Here is a 25239-nt window from a genome sequence, read left to right as displayed (position 1 = left end):
AAACTTATTTAATAATTTGCTTCCAGTACTCTGTCTTATTCAAATATATGAATTGTTTGTGATTTGGAGTATTCATAGTTCATATTTGAGAAGGATTCATTGTATACATTTAAGATTTATTTTGTTATTTATATTTGAATTAATACTGTGTGCAGATCGATTCTTGAAACTATTTCTTACCCTCTTAAGATTTGGTTACAATAACAGTTCAATTACCTTTACACCTTGTTCCATCATTGTGAGTTTTGGGTTGTACGAAAGTTACCTTGAAGTTGCCTATTCTCTTTTGTATGTAACTGGAAAACTGGAAGATATATTTGTGAAGTCATTTCTTGGGTATCAATAACCTCAATTTGATGGTTTTGAAAAATATTATAATCTGGTAACAACACTTAACAATATCTTTCTTCAAAACCCTTGAAGTGTTTCGATTCTATCATATCGAAGGCATTTGGAATTTTTAGGAAATTTTGTGATACAAATCATAAATGTAAGAAATAGTGAATTTGCTAAATATTTAAGTTTCTTTGCCAACGATTCAAGCTATATTCGACAGTCACTGTATGTATATTTGAGTGCAGGAATTGATCTTGTTTATTTTTCCTTATTTGAGACTTGCCTATTGTTATAATCTTGTTCTTTTGGCTTTAGTAACCAAGTCTTATTAAGGATAAAAGTTCTTGTACAACCCAACAATTGAAGATTGACTGGTTTCTAATAAGTTTCATTTGAATAAAGTACGATGTAAATGATTTCATATTGTGATTGGTTTGAATGGAATGGGTATTTTTGGTGCTTTCAATGAACTCATGTGAAAGGGTTTGTTGAAGAATTGATTTGTCAATTTATTTCTCTTTCAGAGTTTGATTCTTGTTTTTATTTTAGTTTCTTTTGCAAATATTTCCCTTAGATATGGTTTTAAATATTTGGTTTTAGATACCTCTTGGAAATGAGACAGAGTATCATATTTTCTGTTATGCAAGTTTATTCATTTGGTTAAGTACACCATGATTGCCACATTTTACTTCTGAACACACAAAAGGTGAAAAGTTAAAGTAGTGCAAAAATGTTTAAAGACTTGTTTGGATTCCTTTATGCACTCTTTCAGAATTATGGGATTGAGGCTTGTGTTTTATTTGTATTTCCTGACCATTTATTTCATTTGTGATCTTAGTTGGCTTGATGAGTTAATGAGTGAAGTAGCTAGTGTCGAGATTGATCAAGCTCTTTTTCTTTTAATGAAATTGTCAAATCTAGTGTAGGAATTGAATTTAAAATTTATGCATTGTTTTCTAGAACATAGAAGGTTATTAATGGTTTTGCAAGATTAGTGTTTAATTATTTCACTTTTAATGAATAATTTTGATTACAGGATTGGAGTGGATAGCAATTTTTGTTTGCAGGATAAATTAGGTTTTTTTTTTTTTTTAACAGGTTGTTGAAGTCCTTCTCTAGCATTTCTAGTGTTGCATCTCCAAGTTTACAAACTCCCGAATTGACAATTAAATGTTTGTCCATTAGTCAAACATATACTTCACCCAACAAATATCCTTTCAGCAAAGGCTAATAAATGAGTAGAGGCAAGAGTCCCTTTTAGTATAGGCTCATAAATGATCAGGTGCAAGAGTCATTTTCAATAGAGGTTGATAAATGAGTAGGTGCATTAGTCCCTTTTAGTGAATATTGATAAACGAGAAAGGATATCAGTTCCTTTCAGTAGCAACTGATAAACCTACAAGTAGTAACTTATGGGGAAATTATGTGATCAAGTTGAAGCTTGTAATAAATTGAATATTGATGTCTTGTTTATATGTTGCTCATGTGCTTGATGATGATCATGTTATGTTTTTTATCCATGAATAATTGTTAAAGTGATTGAAAATTATAATTTGTGAAGAATTGTATAATTTGTCCACACTAATGATTCAACACACCCCCCCCCCCCCCCCACCCCCCACCCCACAAGTAGTGTCTCAGTTTCCATTGAATCTAACAATTAGTATCAAAGCGAGGTTCCTTTAGGACTAGTTTAAAATCTGGAAGAAAGGTCAGGGTTCATGGAAAACTAGGACTTGATTACCTTATATGGAGTTCCATTTTTGAATGGCTCAAATTATACAACTTGGAAGGTAAGAATGAAAATCTACTTGCAAGCTCTTGATTTGGATGTATGGATATCTGTGGAAAATGGAGTAATAAATGATAAGTTTGATTAAAAAATATAGGATGGAAATCATGATAGGGTTGTCTAAGTTAGATATTGAAAAATTAATTTGTTTTAGGACTGCCAAGGAGATATGGGATAAATTTTAGTCCATTTACGATATAGACATGCAAGCTGCATGTGATGTCAAGAGGCTTTCCCTAGAGGATGAAGCTCTCAAATATTCGAAGAGCGTTGGGGATGATTCTTCTATATCAAGAGGCCAAATTAATGATCAACACCCAGAGAAGATGCAATCTACAAGTAATTCGTTATGTTGTTGTTATTGTAAAGAATAAAAGTTCATTTATTTTCAAATTGCTCAGCTGCAAGTACTAGTGAAAGTGAGAATTTCTCATCTAGTTGTAGTGAAGGAGGAGCTACTTTAATATAGAATACGTGGACATTAGTTAAGAAAACAATGTGTCCACCTCTGGTGAAGAGGAAGAAAAGACATATCATGTGTCAATAAAAGAATCGCTAGTCATTGAGGGAACAAACCCTTGAGAGTGACATAAATGGTTTTTGTCAATCTAGTTGCTCCTCTATTGATTTGGAATTTATTGAAGAAAATATCTATTTAAGGAGGTAGATTATATCTGCTCTTGAAGAGATCAAGAAATTTATGCCCATCAATATCGAGGTGGAAGAGGAGAATGAGATATTAAAGGATAAGTTGTTGAATTTTCAGAAGCATGCAGAGAATTCTAAAGTGTTTAAGGAGATTCAAACCATCCATTATTCCTCTCAGGACAAGACAACATTGGAAGATGAAAGTGACCCAACAACATAATTAAAGGGACCCATGAATTTGGTTAAAGGAATATCTGACAGGACTACAGTGGCAGAGAAAAGAACGCATCACCAAGGAGATCAAAAGACTTACAAAAATCAAAACAAGGTATGTAGCCCCTCATATGTTTCTACTGTAGTAATGCAGGGAAATTTTCCTCCAAATGTCTAGAGAGGAAAAAAAATGTGCAATAGTAGAGGTGGAATGTGTTATTTCAACAACAACCACGAATTCCTCAGAAGGGAAATTCAAATAGACATGCACAAAGAGAGAGAATCAGTCCAAGAAATTGGACAGGAAGAAGCTTTGGTAAGAAGAAAAATTCATTTGTCACCTTATTGAATAATGTTGAATGCTACAGGTGTAAGAACTATGGGCATAAAGCAGCGACATGCAAATTTAAAAATAAACCCTCTTTTGAAAATGTTGCAATCAGAGGCATGGATCATGAAGAGAGAAATAAAGGAGAACTGCGCAAGAGTTATTTAAACACTCATAAGAGGGGTAGATCAAACAATGAATAGAGGCATCATAGAATGATGTTTGGATTTCAAACTTATCTGCAAAATATTGCCATTTCAGATTTTGCAATTCCAGTGTTTGATCTCTCTTATATAGCCTACCATAGGCAGAGACTCTAATCAGACAAAAGAAGTAGTAGCTCTACTAGTTATTCATTGCAGTATAGGAGGAAAGCAAGCATAAATAGTGAGAAATAAGAGAAAGAGGTAAATTGAAAATTGGCTTTAATCGGTGCTAATAACAGGAAACATCAGTGGTTTGGCAGAAAGTCACCTAGTCAGGAAAAACACCACAGGAAATCAGCTAATGGTCTTAACCAAACTTAACATGTATAGGTGTGGAAGAAAAAGAGAGATAATCTACTTAGGGGGAGTATATCCCTTGTTCCTCTTCATTAAAAAGAAGAGGTTGGATTCAAGGGAAGCTAGAAAGGTTAGATGCAAGGAGAAAAAATAATCATGCTAAGAAATGCATCTGAAGGATAAGGGAAGTATTGTATATTGTTGTCAAATTAAATCGGTAGTCTGAGTATGTGTAGATGATGATGAGTTATTTAATACTGAAGTTTCTTTTTCAAGTATTATTTATAGATTCTTAATGCAAAGAGGGAGCATAGCTACAAGGGGAGTAATACTCAAGACAATATTTGAGTTTCAAATTATTCATTGACAATTGGTATCAGTTGTTTGTTGCAAGATAAAGGTCAATGGTGTTTGTTGCATAATGGATTGATGTTATGATCTTTTTTCTATTGGTAATTGGTATTAGGAATTATATTTGTGGTGAAAGAAGCATGATCATTGGATGAGGACACTCAGTTATCAGTGGCATCAATTCAACAATCAACATCATTTTAAATTGGTATCACTTGGTATCAAAGGTATTTTTAATTGATATTTGTAGTCATTAGATTCTTTGTCAAAGTATGGTGTTCATGAGTCCAAGTGTTGGTAATAAATTTCTCATTTATATGACTATTTTTCATGATGAGTCAAATATAATGGTGAGTCTGCTACCATTAGAAGTCTATTAGGTGAAGTACAAGTTGAGTTATTAGTTTAAGCATGTATTGGTGAGAGTCCCTCTATGTTTTTCAAGTAAGCACTTCTACGTGTTTTTCTTTGTTGTTCATCAGTTGAAAATTAACGATGTCATGCATAGGAAAGGTTTTTCTTATAGCTAGAGGTCAGGAGTATGTGTCTAGGTAAGCATTGTTATGAATATAATCCTAGCTGAGACTCAGAACAACATGAATTATTTTTCACATGGCTCAGTTGTAAAAGCATGTGTTGTTGTAGCAAGAGATCCTTGTTGACTACTTGAGGTAGATATTGGGAGTAATTACTCCTCTCCTTTCAACTCAATCTTATTCACAAGACATAGATGAAGCTACATAGATCAAATCATAGGTACTTGAGGTCTTCAGCATAAGAAGAATCAGTTGACAGGTTCACAGGTTAAAAAATGTAGAGGAAGATTGTTGATAGGGGGAGAATGCTAGTATGTTTTCCATTGATGTCAAAGGGGGAGAAATTATTGATGAAAAAAAGATGGAAAATAACCTCATACAAAGGGGGCGAAGAACCTCAAGCAAAACAAAGGGAGAAGCATCAGAGACAAAGAAGAGAACTACAATTATCTTTTCTTGATCTTTAGTGAATCATTAGTGATGATCTTTTGTTTGATCATGGTGTTGCCATCATGCCAAAGGGGGATATTGTTGGAAATATGTTTTCATTGATGACAAAGGAAAATATTGTTGGCAAAGTCAAAGTATGGAAACCGCAAATGAATTTGATGATGGTGTTATTATTGATGGCATCAGATGGAAAAAAATGAAAAAGGTATCAAAGGCTCCCTCAGAAGATTGGGTTCAAGGCCCAAGAAGAAGGATGAAGATTAGCATGGATGAAGAAGGAACAAATACTTTGGAGTTATTTGTTGTGAAAGACATCATCTCATATGTGGACAGAAACCACCCAGATGGGAAGATATCTGAAATTGTTTTCCAGCGGTTTGCGGAAGTCTGGAAATGGCCTCATAGTTTGAAAGATAGAGCTAGTCAAAGTCAGGTAACTCTAAAGTCAAACAGTGCAAATTTAACATTAGTTTGAGGTACTTTGGAGCACATGGTTAGTATGGCACACAAAAAAATGTAGCAGAGTCCTTAGTGATGTCGTAAAGAATAAAAAGGATAGGGAAAACATGGTAATCCAAGCGCAGTAGTGGGAGCCTTTTTTATTGGATGATGACAGAGCCCACCCGGTGGATGTAGCCTAGAGGTAACACTATGGAGAAATAAAATTGCACACAAATTTAAAGCATCAGGATGTGTTGTCGCTGCGACAACACCCTCCACAATTTTTCTCACACTTGAATTTTGGAGCCTACATGTGATCCTAGGATCTGTTGTTCCTTGATTGTTCATATTTTATTTATGGTCGGTTGATGCTCCCTCAGATTCTAAGTGTCAAAGTCACTTTCTTATACATGCTCAGTCCTCAAATAATTCACAAGTGCACTTCCTTTTATGAAAGCTTACATAGATACCATGCAACTCTTAAAGGTAAGGCTTGCGCAATAACTAGTGACAATGATTGTGCAATCCATAAGCATAATATACTGTGGAACACATGTCAAGAGTCAGTGTGCACTTTTATTGAAAGTCTCCCTCACTTGATTTCAATTGTACTTCTATTTCTGTGAGTTTATTATCTATCGCTCTAGCATACATTTTTTTTCGCAAGTGTTTCTTTCATGTTCACAACTGTCATTTTGACTTGCTTTCACTTTAAAAGGTTTTTTATTCCTGTTATTTTTGCTATGACATGTGTTGGGCCATGAATATGACCACTTTGTAACACTTATTTTATCCATTTTTACTCTTCTCTATTATATCATCTATTATAATTTATCATTTAAATCCATTTTATAAATGATTTATTCTCTTATGGATGAATATTATTTATTCTCCTTTATTTCTAATAAATTGATGATTATGCGTGATTTTATCAATGATAGTTTTAATAAATCAGTTGTAACATTATTCACCATTTTTAGCCTCCAAGATAATTTCCAGATTGAAGACTTGATCATTAAAAGTGGCAACTCAGAAATTCGCTGGAATAAGAAGTGACGGTTTTGCGGTTGAGATTCTGAGCAAATGAAGCGGAATCTGGAAAATTTGGAACATGGGTTTTGTCCAGAACGGACCCAATTAACTTTAACGAAGAACGGTTTGCACAAATTCGGCTTGTACTGAGAGAAACGTAGGGTTCTTCGAGCACGATTTTCTCAGATTTGTTGTTGCGGCCGTCCTCCAAATCTCATCTGCAAAGCCAAATTCGTCTTGCTCCTGTTGAAAGATGGATGGAAATATATCTTCTTGTTTATCAATTGGTTGGAAACAATCTAATTTTGTAATAGAAATCATGTTGTACTTATCTTGATTGTAACTGCTCTCTGATCTCTCTTTATTTAAATCACAACAGAGATCAGAGAGGGGGTGATTTCAGGGTGATTTTAGAGGGATTCGAATGATGGAATTGAGGATGAATTAGAGCTTCAGAATTGAGGATGGCAGAGAGAATGGATAATGGCTGAGAGATTGAGAGATTTCTTGTTGTAATCCACTGTAACTCTGCTCTGATATTTTAATATAAATCTAGTTTCAATTTCATCCTTGATCCTGAAGTAACCCAGCAGCATCCGCTGGCGACTAAGGGCCCAGCGTCTGGTGGAGTACGCTGCTCCTGTATTATATCTTTATGCTTCATGTGTGGTTTGATTTTTTTCTTTTACTCTGTTCAGTAATCTGATGCACTTTATTGTTTTACATATCAGCGCTATTAGATATAATTGATTGGATACTATCGTTATCTGCAACAGGAATGCTATGTTATCATTTTAACTTTGTATCGCATTGTTGTTCCTTTTGATAATTGATATAACATTGTTGTTCCTTACAGATTGTCATTCGATTACAGATTAACCGCGTTGTATGTTCCTAAATCGGTACAACTGTATGATGTATTCTTAAATTGTGACTGCTGTTTATTCGGGATTGTTGTTCTGTTACAATTGTTGTTACTTTATAACTGTGATTCATGCATATTGTATCGAAGCTCGGATTACTGTCCCTTTTAATGATAAGTGTGTTGCGTGCTTGATTTGGATTGTTGTACATTCATATTTAGTTGTTGTTCCATTTCTGAATTGTTATTTCATTTCAATTGCTGGTCTATTTCAAGATTGTTGATTTGTTGTTTCAGTTACTTGTCATTTCTTAAGGACAGACTCAGGCTGTAGTGAGTGTCAGCTTCTGCTATTTGGCTCCCAGACCTCTGATCTGCTCCCATCAGTTATGAAAGTGATAGGTTATTGCCACCAAACCCTTGGCTGATGTGCTGTTCTATTTCATTGTTATTTCCTTTACTTGCCATTTCATTTATATTCATCAAGGACGATCTCAGGCTGTAGTGAGCCCCAGCATCTGCTACCTAGCTCCCAGACCTCAGATTTGTTCTCATCAGTTATGAAAAGGATGGGTTATTTCTACCGAACCTTCGACTGATGCAATGCTTGGTGTGATTTAGCCTTTTGAAGTAGTTAAGTTGTAGACAATTGTTGGAAATAATACTGAGAGGGGGGGTGAATCAGTATTATCAGATTAATCAAACTTTTCAAATGCCCAAAACATATACGCTACTTCAGTTAAGTGAACTAGCGTGTACACGCTACTGTGACGAAGTAAAACAGCGTATAAGCAGAAAACTCACAATTTAGTTGGCTTATTCTTCAATTAAGTGCATCAGGACATTATTCATCATATTAACAGTAAACATGTGCAGTATAACAGAACAGATAAAAAGCCACACACATGAACACCAAGATATAAGGTGGAAACCCAATGTGGGTGAAAACCACCTGCTGCAAGTTGTCTCTATCTTTCTTAATATGAAACTTCAGTTTACAATCTTTTGTACTGGTGCAGCCTTATACCAGTACGCAGGCTACAACCTGCAGAAGGCTTCAACCTTCTCTCGTTCTCCAAACTTCCTTGGAAGGGAGCTCCAACCCCCTTTTGCTTTTGTACTAGCCAAGATACTAGTACGTAGGTGCTGACCTACAATCTTCCTTCTTCCAGGTATCACTTTTCATACATTTTCAGACTTGGATATTCCTGAAGCACAACATTACAATCTGAAGACCACAATTCATTCAATTTTCACAACAGATCATTGAAGCATAAAACAACCAACTTTGAATCACTGAACCCTGTCAATCACCAGTTACCAGAACACAGAGCAGACTACAGAACTCTGTAATAACAGTCAGATCCCACTGTAAACCCAAATCAAGCTTCAAAAGATATACGCTACTTTAATGAGCAGAAACCGCGTATACACGCGCTTTTACCGAAGCCAACCTGCGTACAGATCTAAAAATAAACTTTCTCAACTTGCAGCTGTACCAGATATTAGTTAGACTCAGAACGTAACATTGCGACAATATGCAGATCTAGAAATACGCATAATCAACCATAACATGATAGTGCATTTCAAACCATTTGATCCCGATCTCTCCTTAGATCTAGTTCTCCATCAACCGATGAGATCTCTCCTTAGCTCAGATCAACCAACTCAGAACCTGCATATCAGATCTCTTTCTCTCTTAGATATTCATGCCTTGTCGAAAGATGATCTTTGCCTAATGATCTTCTTCTCCTTATATAGCCTTAGGCCTTTCTCAATACCAAGAGCCAAAACCATAGTAACACAATACCATCAACTTTAAAACTAGGGATCGACACGTCCGTCGAGACATAATGGTCCGAAATCATAGGCACAACTTCCAAGGTCTAACCACCATGAACCAAAGGAACCTTTCCACATACACGCGCTTTTTCTGAATCTAACTTGCGTGTATACGCGACTTGGGCTTAACGAAAGAGCGTGTATGAGCTTTCTTGCCATGCTGTACTGAGATCTGTCTTCTGATTGAGTTGCCATCACCTGTACTAACCTTTGAGCACCTGTACCATCCACTGAGTGAGTTGCCATCAAGGACAACACTTGAACCATAATGCCAACAATCTCCCCCTTTGGACTTGATGGCAACCACCACACCAAGTCACTCTCCCCCTTTGACATCAAGGGCAAAGGGAGGACCAAGATATTCTCTTCCTTGGTAATCCTTCTGCTGTCCATACTGCTGTCCATACTCCCCCTGAGTACATGCTGAAATCTCCAAGTGTGCTCCCCCTTTGTGAATGCCAAAGAGTAACAATCTATCCATCCTGCTCACCAAGTGCTGTTCATGCTCCCCTTGACTGTAGGCAAGATCTGCAAAAGATGTTCTTCAAGAAGAACATGACTCTATACATCATAAAAGACCTTCCTATCACCAAAGACTCATACATACATCCATTTCTCAACTAAGTGAGGATATACAAAAAAATGACTCATCCACCCAACCAAGTGGGGATACAAAAATTTACATCTAACAACCAAACACATTGCATCAATCATCCCAGGCATAGTGGGGAAACCAACAAAGGCCGTTACATGACCTTGACACCATAAAAGAGACAAGAGAGATACATGACATAGAGACAACAGATCTAGACCAAGACTTAGGAAAGACATCAGCAGCATCTGATAAACATCTTGTTAGATCAGCAACTAGAATTTCTTTCTGAGCTCCTTCTCCTGAAACCAACAACCAAAAACATCTGAATGCCAACAATGCTTTATGAGACTTTTGAGCTGCTCCCCCTGAACCTGTGCCTGTTGCACTCCCTGAAACTGTGCCTGAATAATTCTGACATTCCTATTGCTGTTCAGAACTTCAGAGTTTTCCCTTCATATACGCGTTTTCTCCTGTATAAAACAGCGTATGTACGCGGATATTCTTTCTGCAACAAGCGTCCAGCATACACGCGACTTTCCCACCATGAATCCGCGTGTATACGCTAATATTACTTCCGTAACCTGCGTATACCAACTTTTCTGTAGAACAAACAAATTTCAACAACAGGATGAAGCATTAACTACTCCCAGCTTTTGTCTGAGATATTCAAAAGTTTCCCTGGGCAGTGGTTTTGTGAGAATATCAGCAACTTGCTCCTTAGAAGGAACATACTCCAACTTGACCTTATGTTCAAGCACTTGTTCCCGAAGAAAATGGTACTTGATTGGTATGTGCTTGGTCTTTGAGTGCATGACTGGATTCTTTGAAATGCTGATTGCACTTGTATTATCACATAAGATAGAGACAGGTGGAGTGCAAGTGATTTGAAAGTCCTGCAAGGTCTGCATCATCCAAAGAAGTTGTGTACAACAAGATGCTGCAGCTACATATTCTGCTTCAGCTGTAGATAAGGCAATCGAACTTTGTTTCTTGCTGAACCAAGATACTAATCTGGAACCCATGAAGAAAGCACCTCCACTTGTGCTTTTCCTATCATCCACACTTCCAGCCCAATCTGCATCTGTGTAAGCATGAAGAGTGAGATCAGTATTTCTAGGATACCATAAGCCATAGTTTTGGGTCCCTTGAAGATATTTGAAGATTCTTTTGACTGCTTGAAGATGAGTTTCCTTTGGGTTGGCTTGAAATCTTCCAACCATTCCTACTGCATGTGTAATATCTGGTCGAGTACCTGTCAAATAAAGCAAACTCCCAATCATGGATCTATAAGTGGGTTGGTGGACTGCTGCTGATTCATCATTTGCACTGAGGCTGCATCCTGTAACCATGGGTGTACATACTGGTTTTGACTCTTCCATGCCATACTTCTTCAAGATCTGCTTGAGGTATTTGGTTTGAGACAAGAAGATACCTCCTTCATTTTGTTGGATTTGCAATCCAAGAAAATATGTCAATTCTCCAAGAAGTGACATTTCGAATTCTTTCTGCATAACCAAGGCAAAGTTTTGACTCATAGTCTCTTCATTGCTGCCAAAAATAATATCATCTACATAAACAACAAGAATTAGCAATTTGTTATTTTCAACTTTTATATAGAGATTGCTATCTGCTGATCCTTTTGAAAAGCCTTGTTGGTGAAGATATTTGTCCAACCGATAGTACCAAGCCCTTGGAGCTTGTTTGAGCCCATAGAGAGCCTTTTTCAATCTGCATACAAGGTTTGGATCATTCCCAAGAATGAACCCATCTGGCTGCTCAATATATACTTCTTCTTCTAAGTCTCCATTCAGGAAGGCTGATTTCACGTCCATTTGAAATACCTTGAAGTTTTGAAAGCTTGAGAGAGCAAGGAACATTCGGATGGCCTCTAGTCTTGCCACAGGAGCAAAGGTCTCTTCAAAATCTATTCCTTCTTGCTGTGCATACCCTTTACAAACAAGTCTGGCCTTGTTTCTAATTACTTCTCCATTTTCATTTAACTTATTCTTGAAGACCCATTTTGTTCCTATTACATTCTTATCTTTTGGTCTAGGAACCAATTCCCAAGTGTTGTTCCTTTCGATTTGCTCAAGTTCTTCATCCATTGCTTTGACCCAACATTCATCTTTGCATGCTTCTTTCACATTTTGTGGTTCAATGGAGGAGAGTAGAGCCAAGTAGCTTGAAGCTTCTGCAAGTGTCCTTCTTGTTTGTACTCCTGCTTCTTTCTGCCCCACAATCTGAGTTTCTGGATGATTCTTTTGGACATATCTGGATGGAGTCTTCTCTTCTATTCTTGTCTGCTCCTCTGGTTCTTCTTGAGATTCTTCTTCTTCTTGAGGTTCTTCTTCTTCATCATTTCGCCTTTGAGAGTAACCTTCATCTTCTTCATGATGAACTTGCCTAGGAATATATCCCTTCTCATCAACCACTATATCAATACTGTCAACAATTCTGCCAAGTCTTTTATTGTAGCACTTGTATGCTTTGCTATGTGGAGAATAACCAAGAAGAATGCCCTCATCTGCTCTAGGTTCAAGTTTGCCAAGTTGCTCATCAGTGTTCTTAATATAACATTTGCTCCCAAAGATTTTGAAATGCTTCACGGAAGGAGTTTTACCACTCCAAAGCTCATGAGGTGTTTGAGTGCTGTTTACTCGGACATTTGTTTTGTTAAGAATGATAACAGCAGCATGTGCGGCTTCTCCCCAGAAGGTTGCAGGAGTACCTGATTCATCGAGCATAGCACGAGCCATTTGTTGGATAGTTCTGTTCATTCTTTCCACAACCCCATTTTGCTGAGGAGTTCTAGCTGTAGAGAATTCTCTTCTTATCCCATGTTCATCGCAGAAATCAAAAAATTCATTTGATGTGAACTCCCCACCTCTGTCAGATCTGAGGCACTTGATTTTGTGTCCTGATTCATTTTCGGCCAATGCTTTGAAGGATTTGAATTTTTCGAATGCTTCATCTTTGTGCTTCATAAGCCCTAACCAAACAAACCTTGAGAAATCATCAATGAATAATATCAGATATTCTTCTCCTCGAGGTGACCTTTTCCTAAATGGACCACATACATCTGTATGGACTAGCTCAAGAGGCAAGCTAGCTGACCCTTCCTTCTCTGGAAAGTTAGTTCTGGTCTGCTTTCCAAACTGACAAGATTTGCATATGGTGTTGTCTGGAATTTTGATATCTGGAAGATCGCGAACTGCCTGATATTTGCATGCTTTCCTTATTTGTGAGAAGCTTAGATGTCCCAACCTTCGATGCCATAACCAGTGCTCTTCATCCTTGCTAAGATAGCATTGTTGTTGTTCTTCTTCAAATATGTACAGATTATTTGGAGTTCTTTTGCCTTTGAGAACTGTTTTACCTGTATCAAGATCACGAACAAGACATCCATTCGATCTGAAAATAACCTCTGTTTTTTTATCACACATCTGGCTGACACTTAGAAGATTATGTTTCAATCCATCAACATACAAAACATTTCCAGCCTTGACCTTTTCTTTTAAAGGAGCAATACCTTTTCCTTTTATAGTAGCAGGAGTATCATTTCCAAAAGAGACTTTCTTTCCCTTTTCTAAAGTAGAATAAGATTCAAGTTTTTCTTTATCACCTGTCATATGTTTCGAACATCCACTGTCAATGTACCATAGATTTTCCTGTCCTTCTGCATAAAATGCTATCCCACATCTTTCTGTTTGAGGTTCCTTTATTCTCCATGTTTTGGTGCTTGTGGCTTGTTCCTTTTTCTCCTGAAACCTGCTCCTGCATTCAGAGTCTTTATGACCAAAATTATTGCAAATAGAACATTCAACTTCATTTTCAAGCACCGAAAAGTTGTTATAGGTCCTTTTTGTAATCCCTGTCATACTTCTTTGTTTTTGAGCTTCCCTAGTCATGATTGTTTTATATGCAACACATTGAGCTGCTCTGTGACCAAAGTTGTGGCAAGAAAAGCATTGTCCATTGAAGAAGCTTCTGCGGTTATTGAATCTACCAGCCAACTGATTGTAATTTCTATTTTCATCTATTCTTGAGCCAAACTGAGAAGATTTTACCTGTGGTTGGTTGTAGCTTTTGTTCATCCTTAAGGAGGATTGTCCCTGATAGTTTCTGTTTGTAACTCGTCCCTGCTTTACCTGATTATCTTCATTGTTCTTCCGCTCATTTCCTCTTGCTGCATCAAGATAACTTTTTGAGGTGGATGCTTGAGAGGTTTCTCCATTATAGCCCAAACCTGTTTTGTTTAGAGGAGACCGCTGCACACTAATAATCTCATCCAAGGTTTCAGATCCTTTGACAAATTTAAGATTAATAGTTTTTGTTTTCTCAATTTCTTTTCTGAGACCAACAATTTCACCTTCTAGTTTTTCAAGATGTTTTTCCTTTTCATCAATTTGAAATTGCAAAGTATCAATAATCACATTCCTTTCTTCTATGCTTCTCTTGAGTCTAGTGATTTCATTATAGAGATTATCCACATCTATAGCATCCTCATAATCATCATCTTAAAATGCCATTAACAGCTTATATTTATTACCTTGTTCATCTTCATCACTGTTTGATAAGCCATCACTATCTTCATGGGTGTAGTAGCTTTTCCTATTTGCACTTTGTTTCTTGTTCCATCTAGCAGGTTCTTTTCCTTTATCCTTATAAGGACATTTTGCAGCATAATGACCTACTTTCCCACAAGCAAAACATTTGAAAGGTAGCTTACCTCTGAACCTTCCAGAACCCCTTTGAAGATTTCTGACAAAATTTGATTCTTCTTCCTCTTCTTCTGGAACATGGCTTGCTTCATAGTAATCTTCTTTTCCTGATGCCTTAAAAGCAGCTTCCCTTCTGTCAGATGGACCTCCCTTTCTCATTTCATAAGCGGTTAGAATTCCATGTAGCTGAGACATAGTGAGAACACGGAGATTTTCTTTTTCTTCTATTGCAGATACTTTAGATTCAAACTTGGGGGATAAAGATCTTAGAACCTTTTGAACTACTATAGTTTCTCTTATTTCTTCACCCAAGTTTTTCATACAATTAACAATCTCATCTACCCGGAGAAAATAATTAGCCACACTTTCATCATTATACATCCTGAGAGTCTCATATTGAATCCTGAGTGTTTGAAGTTTAGCTTCCTTTACCTGTTCATCTCCTTCATAGCTAGTGATCATTTTGTCCCATATTTCTTTGCTGATTTGAAGTGCATGACCTTCATGAATTCTGTTTGAGATATACTTCCTAATAGGGTAGCGACTGCTTTTGCATTTGTTTCATATGCCTTTTTTTCATCTGGATCTGTAGGAGTAGCTGAAGGAAAAGCATAGCCTTTTTCTACAATGTCCCAAACTTCTGTACCAAGAGATTGAAGATATGCAGTAACTCTTACCTTCCAATAATTGAAATTTGTTCCATCAAAAACCGGTGGCCTGATTGATGCTTCTTTCTCGTAGTTGCTCATGATGAATGATCTTCCTTCAAGCGATCAAGCTTCTCTGAAGGACCTGCTCTGATACCAATTGTTGGAAATAATACTGAGAGGGGGGGTGAATCAGTATTATCAGATTAATCAAACTTTTCAAATGCCCAAAACATATACGCTACTTCAGTTAAGTGAACTAGCGTGTACACGCTACTGTGACGAAGTAAAACAGTGTATAAGCAGAAAACTCACAATTTAGTTGGCTTATTCTTCAATTAAGTGCATCAGGACATTATTCATCATATTAACAGTAAACATGTGCAGTATAACAGAACAGATAAAAAGCCACACACATGAACACCAAGATATAAGGTGGAAACCCAATGTGGGTGAAAACCACCTGCTGCAAGTTGTCTCTATCTTTCTTAATATGAAACTTCAGTTTACAATCTTTTGTACTGGTGCAGCCTTATACCAGTACGCAGGCTACAACCTGCAGAAGGCTTCAACCTTCTCTCGTTCTCCAAACTTCCTTGGAAGGGAGCTCCAACCCCCTTTTGCTTTTGTACTAGCCAAGATACTAGTACGTAGGTGCTGACCTACAATCTTCCTTCTTCCAGGTATCACTTTTCATACACTTTCAGACTTGGATATTCCTGAAGCACAACATTACAATCTGAAGACCACAATTCATTCAATTTTCACAACAGATCATTGAAGCATAAAACAACCAACTTTGAATCACTGAACCACTGAACCCTGTCAATCACCAGTTACCAGAACACAGAGCAGACTACAGAACTCTGTAATAACAGTCAGATCCCACTGTAAACCCAAATCAAGCTTCAAAAGATATACGCTACTTTAATGAGCAGAAACCGCGTATACACGCGCTTTTACCGAAGCCAACCTGCGTACAGATCTAAAAATAAACTTTCTCAACTTGCAGCTGTACCAGATATTAGTTAGACTCAGAACGTAACATTGCGACAATATGCAGATCTAGAAATACGCATAATCAACCATAACATGATAGTGCATTTCAAACCATTTGATCCCGATCTCTCCTTAGATCTAGTTCTCCATCAACCGATGAGATCTCTCCTTAGCTCAGATCAACCAACTCAGAACCTGCATATCAGATCTCTTTCTCTCTTAGATATTCATGCCTTGTCGAAAGATGATCTTTGCCTAATGATCTTCTTCTCCTTATATAGCCTTAGGCCTTTCTCAATACCAAGAGCCAAAACCATAGTAACACAATACCATCAACTTTAAAACTAGGGATCGACACGCCCGTCGAGACATAATGGTCCGAAATCATAGGCACAACTTCCAAGGTCTAACCACCATGAACCAAAGGAACCTTTCCACATACACGCGCTTTTTCTGAATCTAACTTGCGTGTATACGCGACTTGGGCTTAACGAAAGAGCGTGTATGAGCTTTCTTGCCATGCTGTACTGAGATCTGTCTTCTGATTGAGTTGCCATCACCTGTACTAACCTTTGAGCACCTGTACCATCCACTGAGTGAGTTGCCATCAAGGACAACACTTGAACCATAATGCCAACAATGCACCCATTTACTTTGTTGTTCATTTCTATTGATTAATTGCACTAGTTTGCTTTTAAAGAGTTTTCCTAGTTTACTTTCAATGGCAGCTTTAGTTCAATTTCGATTTCCTTTTGATTGCTTTAAAGCAGGACTGTCAACTGTAGAGAACATTGGTTATTTCTTCCTCGTTCCCAGATTGGTTGTCTTGTTCCAGTTTGATTTCAATTGCATCAATCTCTAGAGGAATGAGTTATTGCTACTGCATCCTCAATTGATGTTTGCTGAGTGAATAGTTGGATTTTAGAGCATTTGAGTTTATGTTATTGTTAGATTTTCTTTTTAAGCATTCATTTACTTTTGTAGCTTTTAAGCACTATACTACAAAACATTACTCTTGAGTAAATAGCCGCCTCAGACTGAGTACACTCTTGAAATAAAAATTCGTCCCTGGGTTGATAATTAATGTGAAGGTAATTAGGAGTTTAAAAGACACCTTTTTATCGCTCCACATTTTGGCGCCGTTGCCGGAGAGAGTGTAGCCATTTCTAAAGAGTAGTGTGAATCTGATGAGTGCCTGTTAGGGAAGAGTTGGATCTTAAAAACGGAAGGTAAGAACCTATGTGCGGAGCATGTAAAAGCCCTGCTCCACTATCCGCTTTCCTAACAGATTTGTTGTTGCTTTGTTGGGTAGAGATAGATGTTTGAATTTTCGTGTGAATGACTAGGAAAAAATAGAAATTTTGAAAAATAAATCACATAATTTCACTCAAGTGGTGATGTAAGCACCACCCATTTCACTAACTAATTGACAGGAACATTGGAAGAAGGAGCTTCGAAGGAACACATGAAGAACATCTTCTGTTATGGTAAGAAATTGCCCAACATTTTTACTTTTGAATTTCCTGCTCAACTAATTCCACACCCTCACCGCAATAAACCAGTACAACATACTTACAGTGTTGAACTGCAAAATTTACCCACCCTTCCCACCCATTCTATCTCACATGCGCCATCAGAGAAAACTTACAATGAGATTCAGAATGTTTCAAATTCAAAAATTGTAGAAGTTATGGAAGAAAATGAACTTACTTCTAGTTTGCATCAACAAACCATTTTAAAAACTCAAGAAATTCATGATATGATGGATATGGGAAATCAAGAAAATAAAGGATATATTGAAGATTGGTTTCACTCCATCACTTGTTTGCAACATTGCTCCACACTTCAACAATTTTTGACTCCATCTTTTCAAGGGAAGTTGGCTTCTCATACCCTAATTTTTATCAACATGTATTTTTCAAATTTGGGTATGTGCATACTAGAGGCCTTATTTCTAAAATGGTTCCACTGGAAATACTCTTATACATAAACATATTCGATTCTCAAAGAAGAGTAGGATAGTGGAGAAAATAAAATAAAATAAAATAAAATAAGGACATAAATAAATGCATTTTGTTTTTTTTTGTAAAAATAGTTGTTCTTTGTTACAACATGCTATGGAAATGAACATCGGTGATAATTTTTTTTAAAATTCATTTGTGTATGTAGATTAATTATAATGGAAATAATAGTTCTACAAACACTTATATTCATTTTTATCATCAATATGAAAAAATGGTTGAATATCATTTTTTTGGCTTTCGGGCTTGATGAAATTTCTAGAAAAACAATCGGGACAGTCATTTTTTGAGAGACCAAAAGTGAATATTTTTAAAACCTGTTTCTACCCTAGGTGGCCCTTGATGTCTACTTTCTAACCCAATTTGAATCACTCAATTTGGATTTGAAATGAAAAAGTTAGAACCAAAACATTGACAGGGTGTCTAGCAGGCAGCTCAAGAATAGAGTGGGGACAGTCAGTTTTTGCAGGCATAAATGTTTGAATTTTTAAAACCTGTTACTATGGTAGATTCACCCATGAGTATAGTTTACAATACAATTGGAATCACTCATTTTTGATATCATATGGGGAAGTTATGATCAAAATATTGACTGTCTATCGTAAATCAGCGCCCTTAAAACTATGTCTTTCTGGCTGTTCCTTACAGTATTTGACCTATCAATTCTTCGTGTCTTCAAAACCTGTTTCTATTGGAAATAAATAAATGAATATACTTTCATTTCCAATTTGAATCATTTGAATCCGACATCAAACGAAGAAAATATGCTTGAAATATCAATTGTTGGTCTAAGCATGGTAATCGAAAATGACTCTGTTATGCAGGTTGTTCTAACTAAAATTGACATATCATATCATTGAATTTTTAAAACCTATTTCTATTGGAGATATACCTTTGAAGTATCTCTCATTTAGCTCTGGAATCAATCAATTTGGACAAAAAACAAAGAAATTGTGATTAAAACACTCCTGGTTAGTATGGTCGACCACTGCTCTCCCGCAGGTGACAAATAAATTTTGCTTTGTTATTTTCTCCATGGATTTGTTCTACAAAGTAACTACTTGTTAGTTTTTTTGCATAATTCTTGGATTAGGGGAGTCGTGCACCTCTCTTTCTCCATGATTTAATGTTTTATTGCAGGTAGACATTCGTTTTTTGCAGGTCCTAGGAGAAAAAGAATGTCAATTTATGGACGAGTGATTCTTGAAAGAAATTTTAAATGAAACAAAGGAATTTCATACAGATCATTACCCAACGGATTCATAATAGAAGAAATGAAGAATTGGTTTCCATTTGAAGATTCATGTCATGTCTTTGCTGCCAAAACATTTTTCAAATAAATCATTTTGTTTGACATAACATCATAGTTGTTGTAACTTAATTTATTTATTTACATATTGTTTTTGTTGTTTCTTTTCTAATTTCTCTTATATTTTGTGTTTCAGGTGTTTCTTCACTCAAAGTATAACTCATACTCAGCATCAATACAATGAACAACTAATTCATTCTTTGTGTGCTTGCTTTTTATGCTTGTGCATTTTGTTGTTCCTTTTTCTGAAGGGACAGCATTTGTGTGCACTTTTGCCATTTCTGCTGTTACTTTTTCAAAGGGATAGAATTTTTGTTTTGTTGTTCCTTTTCCAAAGGAACAACAACTTTTGGATCAGCAGTTCATTTTGCTATTCCTTTTCACAATTCATTTTGCTATTCCTTTTTCACGGTTCATTTTGTTATTCTTTTCCACGGTTCATTTTGCTATTCCTTTTTCACATTTTGTTGTTCCTTTTCGAATGGAACAACACTTCTTCACTTTCACATTTTGCTGTTCCTTTCCGAATCGAACAGCACTTCTGCACTTTCATGTTTTTCTGTTCCTTTCCGAATGGAACAACACTTCTGCACTTTTACGTTTTGTTGTTCCTTTCTGAATGGAACAGCACTTCTGCACTTTCACGTTTTGCTGTTCCTTTCTGAATGGAACAACACTTCTGTACTTTCACGTTTTGCTGTTCCTTTCTGAATGGAAGAGCACTTCTGCAGTTTCACGTTTTGTTGTTCCTTTTCGAATGGAACAACACTTCTACACTTTTCATTTTTGCTGTTCCTTTTCCAAAGGAACGGAACTTGCATTTTTGCTGTTCTTTTTCCAAAGGAATGGCACTTTTGATTTTTGTTGTTCCTTTTCCAAAGGAACGGCACTTGCGGTTTTGCTGTTCCTTTTCCAAAGGAACGACACTTTTCATTTTTGTTGTTCCTTTTCCAAAGGAATGACACTTTTGATTTTTGCTGTTCCTTTTACAAAGGAACGACACTCTTGCATTTTTGCTATTCCTTTTCTAAAGGAACGAAACTTTTAGTTTTTGCTGTTCCTTTCTCCAAAGGAACGACATTTTCATTTTCACACTTTTTTGTGTGTATTTTTGCTTTTTGGTGTGCATTTCCTTTGTTGTTCCCTACACGGAACACCACTTTTTGAGTGTTTTTGTTGTTCCTTCAAAAGAGCAACACTTTGGGAGTATTTTCGAGAGCAACCCTTCCTTCCTCTTGTGTAATTATTCTTAGTTCATCTCAACCACATTTTATTGACTCCCTTTTATGGCATGAAGTACACTACTTTTATAAGGACAAGAATTATGGATTGTATTGAAGCGAGTTAATATCATTCACGTTATAATCTTTAACAGGACAACTCCTTGATGATAGCTTATTTTCAAAAGGGACACAATTATTTATATACTACTTTACTGCATTGTTTTCTATTGAACATGATATTGATTGATCATCTTAATACCATGCTGGTTCCACCCTTCCTGGTTATAATCTTCTCTGTCTGTAATAAATGAGATTATGGGTATATTTTTCTATTGACATGTTCAACTTTTTCCACCATCTCTACTCTTAAGGAGTACTGAGCCTCCCTCATTTTATCATAAAAATATGTAATAACAACAAAATTTTGTTCGCAGACGGAGGATAGGGGTCTCATTACGAGCCAGCCTACCATGTTCATAAGGTTGTAACAAAGTGGCATTCCCATTATTGCCACCACACTAGGGTTATGATCCATTGGATAGCCAAATTATCTTTGGAATAGGAGGTCTCATCACGAGCCGGCCTTATCACTTTTGCTACATCCCAGTGAATGGCAGTGTGATTATCTGGTTACCACACCAGCACACTGATCTCTTCTATAGAACAACACTGTAACTCTCCATTTATAAATTGAGGATCCTGGCTCATATGGGTGAAAAAGCAACCCTGCCGAGGCTATGGACGCCTGCTGGCAGCAGCGGCTCTGCTTATGGAATTGAAGTTATATCTTATCGTCAATTATTATTATAATACCCTTTTCTTATTTTATTTTTCTTTTTATCAAAGAAGTTATTTCCTTAACTTTTTCCCTGTTTTGAACCTTTATGCATGAGAAATTGTTTTATGATCAATCACATCATTTTCAGCTAGAATACCGTCAGCAAAGCATCTTTTTAGCATATTGTTGTCCTTGTTCGTTTTGCATAAACTATCATCAATCCAAAGCATCCTATCTCTTATTCATAACTATCCTTACACACTTTTCTCTCAATATAACCATAACTTTCACCGTCCTATCATTAATAAGTGTAATCTGCTTCATTTACTGATATATTGTTCATTCCATTACCTTGCAGTCAGCACCACCCCTTTCATATGCTTTATGGTTATGGAACCCATTTTCCAATTGGAGGGGGGAATGTATGCATTATGGGATTGCATGCGATATGATTACTGCACTTTGCCATACCTTGTTGATTTGACAACATGTTAATATTGCATGTATACATAAGTTTTTCTAATTGAAATTTTGCATGCATCTTATCTGTTGCTATTCAAAGCTAACACTATGGATTCAAGAACATTGTATGCAAAATAGTGTTTTGTTTACAGGAGAAGAACAAGTATGGGCAGAATTCTATTCGTCGCATGACCACACTATTGCACTTAACAGAAGAGGCTCGCGAACGTGAACAATTCTTCAGACATTATGTGCTTACCTGGATTCCACCTTTTGCATCGCTTTCCGCACCAACTCAGCTTCAACAACTGTCAATCCATATATGTCATTTCACAATTTTTTTTTGGAGGTAAAACTCGAGGTAAAATAGCATAATTTTCTAATTTATTACGAATTTAGGAGAATTTAATGAAAATCCATTTTGAGCATTATTTATCATCCTTCATTCCACATCTTTACCACTTCCCCTTTTTCAGCAGCATATCATTTTCGAGTGTGGGGGAGTGTTCCTTCATTTCTTTCTTATGACCACGTCATTCATATTCTTTATCATCCATTGCTATTCTTATTCATTCTCAACACCTCCCTTTTTCCATGTTGTTTTACACCAAGCATAGAATTCAACAGATAGTAGCAACCACCTCTATTTGTTTTCTAGCATCGCATGAGGGCATGCTAATTTTTCAAAGAGGGGGAGGAATTGCTACGCATGATGGATGTTTTCTATTTTCTTTCTCATTTAAGGTGTTGTGGGGAAAAATGCCTATGCAGGACGATCCTATCCACCTAAGGTGTGACAGCGCCTTAGCAACAAACGAATACAGCTATTATGATTTCTTCCTTTATGAAATGTGAAAGAGGGGAGATCGGCAGACTTACCTTTGTCTTCCGGTTGTCCCTCGATCTAGATCCTCTTCCCTTTGTGTGTCCACAGCTACTTGCCTCCTCGCTTGATCAAGAGAACAGCTACTTGAATCCCACGAGATCACAAGAGAACAGCTACCTGTGACAAGAGAACAGCTACTTGCGACAAGAGAAGAACACAATACAAAGGCAAATGTACATATTCATAAATGATTCAGGATTAGAAGTAAATCAAATATACTAATGAAATCATACCAAATACACTAGAATATAGGAAAGAATCAAGATAGCTTTATTGAAAGTAAGAGGGTTCAGGAAGAGATACAACCCATAGGGCTCCAACCCAGCATCTCCTTCCCAGCAGAATGTAATTCCTTCTTCAGCTCCCTTCAAAGCATAACACACCCAATGTTTCTAGCCACAAACCAACAACAATTCTTTGCAAATACCAAATTCCAGCCTCCCTTGACCTCATGGAGAGAGATCTATATATAGGAGATTTGGAGAGAGGATGAGTCAGCTTGAGGCTGGTCTGAGACTGACTAGTGTCCTCTCCCACTTCAGTTCTTGAGTCCACTTGGAGGTTCTTGCTTCCACTTGGAGATTTGGAACCTCTTACTCATCACCAGTTGAATTCCCTGATCCAAGTGTCATTTTGGAACCTTCCTGGGCATTGACACCTTGAGGAATGACTCTGCCACTTGTCCAAACTCGCTCAGCGCAGGTAGCCTTCTTTGCAGTTGACATTCAACGTAGGTAGACAGTGGAGCAGTTGACATTCAGCGCAGATGCTCAGTGGAGCAGTTGACGTGATCCAGAATTGCCTTGTTTTGAGTGTTTTCAGGTGGAGAACTTTTGTGAATTGCTGTGGTTTGCTGGCCTTGTTCCTCTAGGGGTAGGAACAACATGTTTAGGGACTTTGGATCCCTTGATTATTGACATTTCATGCTCAGTGATGCAAGGCACAAAAATTTCTATAACAGTTACCCCCTAAAGTATGAGGCCGTTTATCGGGTGAAATGCTTTATCCAGGAGGGTCCGAAGTTCATCCATCTGCTAGGAGGAGACCTGTAATAAAATACAATACAATACATTATGATTCATGCTGCTTTCATGATCTAGCTGAGGCGGGCATTCCCATGCTCAGCTTTATAAATACATTTTGGTACATAGAACAGACGATCGTCTGATGATAGACTGATAATTTTGGCGAAATTATCATCCTTTGAGTAGGATGATCATCTGTTGTAATGATGTACATGTCAAATGTCTTTATTTTTCCTGAATATATATCGCAGCCCGGATGGATGAAACTAGATCCGGGGTCTTGAAACTCGTTTGATCTTCACTCTAAGTACAAGTTGATCCATGTGAGAATTGCGCTGAAGTCGAACATGGAAAGACATCACTTGATTACCGATCAATGATGTAAACCGTTAACAAGCGCGAGAGGAATCACTGATAATGATAATGACCCTCAAGGTACTGTAGTACAATTCACGTGGTGTGAATAAAGGACTTGGCGTCGAACACCACGCAAAATCTTCTGGTCGAAGGTCATTGATGTATACCTGTCGCCGGAAGTGAGAAACTTGCCATTGAGGCATGCAAGCTTCAAAGTACTGAAGGGGGTGTTCCTAGATCAACTCCTTGGATAATGAGTTGATGTCGACAAGGAGCGATCCATCAAAGGAGGGCCTTAATGAATCCCACATCAGTGACACGGAACGGAGCTAATGATTTTAATGGAGGTGGAAACAACCTATGACATATGATTTAGGGTCGCGGTCATGAATGGATGAAGGATAATGTATGGCAGTGGATGGGACCCGGTTGACTCTTTCTGAACGACTTCTCTTGAACATATGGCGACACTGATGCGATGGATCGGTAGCATTACCCCAAATATGGATGGTATGGCAAGACCATGGTGATGTGACCGGTGAATGAAACAACCCAACCCGAATCTGATACGGAGGAAAAGTGTCATGTTCAAGAGCGACCTGCTACCATCAAAGTTTTCTTGATTTTTCCCAATTTCCCCAGTCATTGCTGACCAGTACCTCTTTATTTTTGTCAAGCTTGAGGAGGATAACATATGCTTGTTCTATAACCTGCCCTTCGGGCAAGCCCATCGCTATGTTTTAACGAGCCTAGCGATAGGGAAACTCGTTCTCGTCTAAAGACAAGTTTGTCTCTATTTAATCATTTTAACGAGTCTAACGACAAGGATAACTCGGTCCTTTTCATTTTTAGAGAGTCTGAAAAGGTACATAAAGTTAACTC

This window comes from Pinus tabuliformis, chromosome 1_2, assembly GCF_031772625.1.
Source record: "Pinus tabuliformis cultivar Carrire ecotype Pingquan chromosome 1_2, CPIR1, whole genome shotgun sequence".
NCBI classification, from domain to species: domain Eukaryota; kingdom Viridiplantae; phylum Streptophyta; class Pinopsida; order Pinales; family Pinaceae; genus Pinus; species Pinus tabuliformis.
The sequence above is the reverse complement of the archived record's forward strand: the minus strand, read 5'-3'. Positions refer to the sequence as shown.